A 6,740-nucleotide genomic window follows, 5' to 3' on the forward strand; every position below is an offset into this window, starting at 1 on the left:
GTTTTTTTTCTTTTGGCTTCAGAAGCGTGAGTCTGAAAAAGGAGTTTTAAAATTCTAAAAATCTCAAGTATTTATGTATAAAAATGTTTTAAATGTTTTATAATACTAACAAAGCATCAATAATTTATATTAAATATATCTTGAGGTTCTTGTGACAGACAAAAAGAGTTCTGAAAGCTCTGCTTCCTTTATCTGCTGTTATGTTTTGCGGTCCAGCATTACCCCAGAGCTCTACGAATTGTACTTTAAAACTGACTGGAACACTTGAAGCTAAATCACTTACTTAATTCTGACTGACCTAATGTGCTCTACAGTGATTTGACACTAGCACGTGCAAGAATCCAAGAAGCTGCTTTTTTCCACTGGCCTGTTGTATCTGTCCTAAACCAAATGCAATCTTCCATTTTAGAGAGAATGCTTTTAAATCTCCAGCTTCTAAAAGTAGTTGTGGCAGTGAGGTAAGGAGTAAGAGATGCTCTGCAGGAGGATTAAAGGAGCACCCTGTGTGAAAGATCCTTCAAAAGAGTGTGGCTATGTAACTATTGAAAGAACATGGATTCTTACTTTATAGATGTTGTTGACATATGTGGAGGACCATGGACTGTTATCATTAATTTTAAAAAAAGCTGTCACTTAGATAAAGCCTAAGGAGTTATTAATATGTGAATATTATTTTTTATCCACTGTTAAATTGAAGCCTTCTCCAAAGGTGAAGCACAGTGACTGTTAAAAGGGGCTTATCAGCACTTCAAGGGTTGCATGTATCTGTGTTAATAGATCATCATTTCACAGATGTAATTTCACAAGACAAAGTTGGAAGTTGTATGCACAGTACATAATTAGGAAGGGCAGGCAGTGCACATGCAGTGTTTGTAAAACTGATGTAATCCCACATGTAGATAACATGAGAATATGCTTGTGAACATAAGCTTATGAAAATCAAATAGCAAGGATGTTCATCTTATTTGGAAGACCCTGTAGTGTTGCAATACCAATATGAAGGGTTTCAGTCTATTTGAGAATTAAAAGGCCCCAAGACAGTAGTGCTACAGGGAAAGCAGCCACCAAAGGTGTAGGAAAGAGAAAGCAGACCTTTCACACTTGAATGGTTTCATCAAAGTGTCATTTGAAGCACCATTAATTTCATTCCTGAATGTTGTTTCACAGAGTTCACATAAAGAAAAGCACAATGGGGAATGAAGTTAATTACTTTTATGATTTGCTTACTACAGTTCTATGGAGAAACGGGTGAATTTTACAACATGTTGTCAGCAAATGTTCTGATTAATGGATATCAGAAATGGATAGCTTAGCTTTCCTTTCCCTATAGATCATATCTTACTTTTACTGCTGGAGGATCTGAACCAAGGAGATAAAAGGAAAACCACTCCCTGCCACTCTGCAAGCTTAATTTCTTGCTGAGCCATTTTGGTAACCAAAGTGACTGATATGAATGGATAATGACATGAGAATACCACCATTTTCAGTCATGAACTGTGAACAGGCATAATATTTTCTACTTCAGAAAGCTGCTAACAATAAATATGGCTGAATCAAGAAACCAGCTAAGCCATCTTGCTGTTATCACCTTGACCAAATTGTTTCATTTCACTGCTGCAGTTACTCTTTCTACTATCTTATATGTTGTCTCCTTGTTTCAGGTCTGAATTTTGGGATTACAAGGTCTATCTCTTGTAAACTCTTGCACAGTAAGAAGCACAATGAGACTTAAATCCTCACTGAAATGTCCAGGTGCTACTGTGATAGATAGAAGTAAATAGAACAGTTAAATAAGTGGCTGCATCTTAGGTGAAACAGATGGACTTGAGTGCAATTAGAGTCTAATGCAACGAATGAATAGCAAAAGATTTGCCTGCAGCTTGGGAGAGGACAGTTGCAGTCTGAGGCAATGCTGGCTTCTGCCACAAGCTGTATTTCCAGTTAGGCTGACTGCAAAGTGAAAGAATATTTTGCATAATAGAATTTGCATTTTTTTTTGCTGTTTAAGCCAACCACACAAATCACACCCAGAATGGTTTCTTTTTGAAACTCCAGTTTACTGCCATGTGCCTCACTGCTCAGTGTCATTCCACTCTCTTATAAACGTATTTATTGTCTACTTTATTAAACTCTTGTTAGAGACTATTAAGAGTACGGACCAGTAAGATCTTAATTGCAATTAGGTAAGTATTCCCAGAAAGTCAAAACTGCTATTACAGACCTGGCACTATATAGCACAGCTGTACAATGCTAAACAGTTTGCATGCTTACAGAACACATTCCTGAGGTGGTTCCTGAGCCAGCTATGTTTGTGGTGGCCAGTAAGGACGGGTAGTATGAAAATCTAAGTTCACAACAGAGGGTGGCCAGTAATCCACCAAAAAATGGAGAGTCACTGTTGGGATGACAGTGGGAAGAAAAGGAATAAGCTTCTCTGGCTCTGTCTGGAAAGCAGATTCCCAGTTTTGAATGCAGAAACTGCAACTTTATACTGTTGCTTGTTTCTTTATATGTAGAGAGCATAACCCTGCAGCTATCATTGAAAAATAATCAGATCAAGTCCGAGACGATGCTGCTACCCCTCATGAATGTCTTATCTTGATATATTTGCTATTCACTTAGGATCTAGTGGCAACAGTTGCTTTCAAAACTACTGTGAATATCTCCTTGGAGCTTTTGATTTAGCTCAGATCACACTGTGAGCTTCACCTTGGAAACACGGCATCATGTGGTTGTTCCTTAGTGCCTTCCTTCCCCCTTGTCGACAGCTTTCCAGAGTACCTTTGTGTGAGCACACAGGACTCAGAGATCAACACTCTTGTCATCTTTCATACATTTTGTTGCTATGCTACTCTGTGGTGCCAAACTAGGCACTACCATTTCCTCTTTGCAGAAGTCTGGGGTGGCAAGCGTAAGCCACAGCAAATTCTGACTAAAAATAATGTACCTTACTAATCTATTGAGAATCAGTGAAGGTAACATACCGTTTTAATAAAGAAAGCTTTTTTTTTTTTTTTTTTTTTTCCCCAGAGTACACAGCAGAAACAAATTGTTTATCTGAGGTAGCTGGTTTTGTTTACGTAGACTTTCATAATTCAGCTGACACTTCTTTACCCTTAACAAAACAAAAAACACCTAACACACCACATCACCAACTATTCTTATTCAATGTTTTCTTATTCTCTAAACACACTCTACACACTCTGGGAGACCTGCCCAGTTGAAAAAGACAAACTGACAGCTTCAGTAAAAAAAACAAACAAAACACCTGAACAACTACATCTAATTACACTGAGGTGGTACACCACACCCTGATGTACTGGAACTAATTACAACCATTTGGTGTTGTGATATGGCTGTTTGAGAGTTCATATAATGTGCATTATCTCTTGCAATAATGCATCATATTACTGAGTGTTCATCGTATTGAGGAGTTAATACAGTTCATCCTACCAAGTGAATAACACTTCAACATCTGGAGGGTCAGTGCTCACTGCTTTCAGAGAATCTCACTTTAACAGAAGAAAGGAATATCCAGATGGCTGCCAAATAAAAATGTCACTAGAATGTTTTTCTCTCTAAAAATTCTCTCTTGAACCGAGATATTTCTGTTGTGAAAATGTATTTTAAAATAGATTGAGAGTTGGTTTCTTAGACTTTAGGATTGAGATTGTTGGTAGATATGCTTGAAAGGAAGTAGTTCACACCTGTGGCAGCATTTCTTGGAAGGTCTCTTTTAGAGAACATTTTGACACAGATCTCTGGCACCTCTCATCTTCAGGCAGCTGAGAATTTTTTTTCTTGAAGAATGCTTTGTAATTGACAAACTTGATTGTCAATTTAATACTGTTTACGTAGTTAAATAATACAATGTGGTTATGCATAGCAAGTGACAAAAAAACCCACCCTAAAATCTCTAGTTTGGAATGCAGAATTTGTCAGGCTCTTGCAGATTGTAAACTAACAGTCATGCATATGAATGTGAGAATTAGCTTGGTGTTTTGACACAGTTGAGAAGATGGGCCAGGAGATGAGTAAAGTGCCTACTCGTGTAATGGCATATTGAAAAAAACCCACCATAAAGAAGTGAAGGTTAGTGCAGAGAGGAAAGTCTATAGGCTTTATTCATGTTTTTAATTAGGATAAATCGTCACTTGAAACAATTTGTACTTGTTAGTTAGAACTGGCCTATCTGTTGATACTTAAACCAACATTTAGGTTAGTAAACTAGCATTATGGAGTTCAAAATATTAAGCAAGAGAGTTATGCTAATGTGAATTTTATTTCCATGGCTGTATGTATCTGGGTGGCACAGTAATACAAGAAACTGTTTGGCGTAGACTGCTGGCTGAAACAGAGTGTGTCAGTAAGAACTGGAGTCATCCTATAGCTTTCCAGTGGCCTCCGTGGTTTGAGTTTATGATTTTGGTTCAGCTCACAGAAGACAGTTGCAAGCATTGGCAAGTGCCTCCTCAGCCCTTTCCTATGTTTAACCTGTAAATACATCTCCTTCCCAAGTGCTGGTCACCCACCATCTTGTGTGGGTGAAAAAGATGTGCCAAGGTGCTTACCAACTGATGCTGCTCAAGCATGTTTGTCCTGACCTCATTTACCAGATTTGTAAGGGCAGTACTAGAGGGCAGCACCATTGAGATTTGGATTAGCTAGAGATTGTTAAACAAAACCATTCTCAGTGAGAACAGCTCCATCTCTCCAGTGTGCTAAAAGTAAGTGTTCAGTGGCTATTGCAGAAAACCTGCTGTAGGTATTGTATGATGAGTTCAGTTAGAATTCACAAAAACTGTCAGAAGAGCAGCTGAAACATGCTCTTTATATATTATCTTGTTTAATCTCTTTTCTGTTGTTTTGGATAGCGGAGTGGTACTGTGACTCTGAAATCTTTGCTTATTCCCTTCCATCCTCTAAGGAGATAGAGGTATGAAAACCAGGAAGGATCAATGAGACAAAGGAAGAGCTAATCTCAAACGGCAGATAATTTATCCAGTGCAGGTCTACACCTTTTCCACCTTAGATGGTAATCACTCAAAGAAATTGCCATGAAGAAGGTTGTCACTTAATTTTCCTGAAAATAAAGGCTCTTTCCCAGTCCTTTCCTACTTCTCTGGTGCTGTGGTTCCTGGCCAAGATCCCCAGCGTCCTGTGTGAATTGTCCATAGCCATAATGCTGATTTTCAGACTGTCAGTGATAGTATTGTCACTACTACACACGCAACAGCAGAAAGGAGCTTTGCAGCTAAGCTGGCCAAGGTGGCTTTTGGCCAAGAATAAGCATAGTCCAGTGGCCAAATCTGCTGTCAGACTGATTCTCTCTTCTATGCCCTGAGTAGAGCTGTTTATTATCTTTTCAGCCCTTAATTTGTTTTCAGCATTTCTCCACCTGATTGTCATAAATACTGAACACTCACAATCAGGTTCCTGTAAGGAGGGAAAGAAGGAGCTTCATTTTGGATGGTTAACAGCTGAACACTGAAGATAACCCTCTAGTTCTCAGAAGCCACTATTGGAAATATTTTCTAGCCTACTGGGAAGGTTTCAGTGATGATTACTTTTTGTTAAATGCTACATTTCATTAAAACATATAAAAATATCCCCTGGTTTGCTACAAGATCTCTGTGGATTTTAGTAACCAGGTGCTATTGTCACATAAAAGCTGAGAGGAGAATAAAACCTATTTGGAAACAGAGTATCTTCCTGTTTACCACCTTACCAGAGAGCAGAAGCGAAGTGTGGCAAAACTGGTGCTTGCTTTTTCTCCCATTTAGATAAAGAGGTTACCCTGGTTCCTGCCACAACTCTATAGTCTCTTTTTGACACTTGCCTGACATATGCTGATCTTTAATTTACAAAAATAACATTGAAAACTGACACTGATAGATCTGACAGCATTCATGTCAAATGACATTTTCTTTGTGAGAAAGAATTTGGAACCACATTTCTTGGTATTGTGAACCGAGACTTAGGACATCACCATTATCATGATTAAGAAGGTGGTGTCTGGATTCTCAATGACTACTCCAAGAAAAGGAGTAATATAGTTGAAAGTTCTGACACATTGGTTTTTACATTTCTGAAACTAAGTAGTGCAAGCTCTGCATCAGGAACAGTGCAGGAGATACTTGATCTGTGCTTTTAAAGTGCCTATAAATGCAGCATTTGATTAGTACTGTAGGCATGTATGTAAGAGTGAAAACAAAAAATTCTGATGTAAATTCATTAGGCAAAAAAAAACCTCAACAGAAGGAATTAAAAGGGCACAGATTTTCATGTCTTATGCCACTGACAAATTATTACATCTCTTAGTGGAAATGTGTATGCATATTAATTGTAATGAAACGTTTTAGTGGGCATGATTTTGTGTCTCATGAAGAAACCTAAGCAACAGCAAATCAGAAGCAGCTTTCCAAAGATATGTCCTGGAACTGACAGTGACAAGAAAATGGCAAATTTATTTTCAGGAAAATCATCTTCTGAAAATGTTTTAGACTGCAGGGACAATGACAAGCTTCAGATTGCTTCAGTCCATAGTTTCTAGGACATACTGAAAAAAAATGCCTAAATCAACAGTGAGAGGAAAATCTCAGTAAGATGACAACATAGTGAACTATGAAAAAAATTATGAGGCACTGAAACAGGAGAGGCTGAAGTGCAAAATTATTTTTTGTGTTTTAAGTGTTAGAATTTTAAAAGTCATCCAACACCTTTCTGATAAATTCCCTACA

Source organism: Chaetura pelagica, unplaced genomic scaffold, assembly GCF_000747805.2.
Source record: "Chaetura pelagica isolate M959 unplaced genomic scaffold, ChaPel_1.0 scaffold37, whole genome shotgun sequence".
Classification (NCBI taxonomy): domain Eukaryota; kingdom Metazoa; phylum Chordata; class Aves; order Apodiformes; family Apodidae; genus Chaetura; species Chaetura pelagica.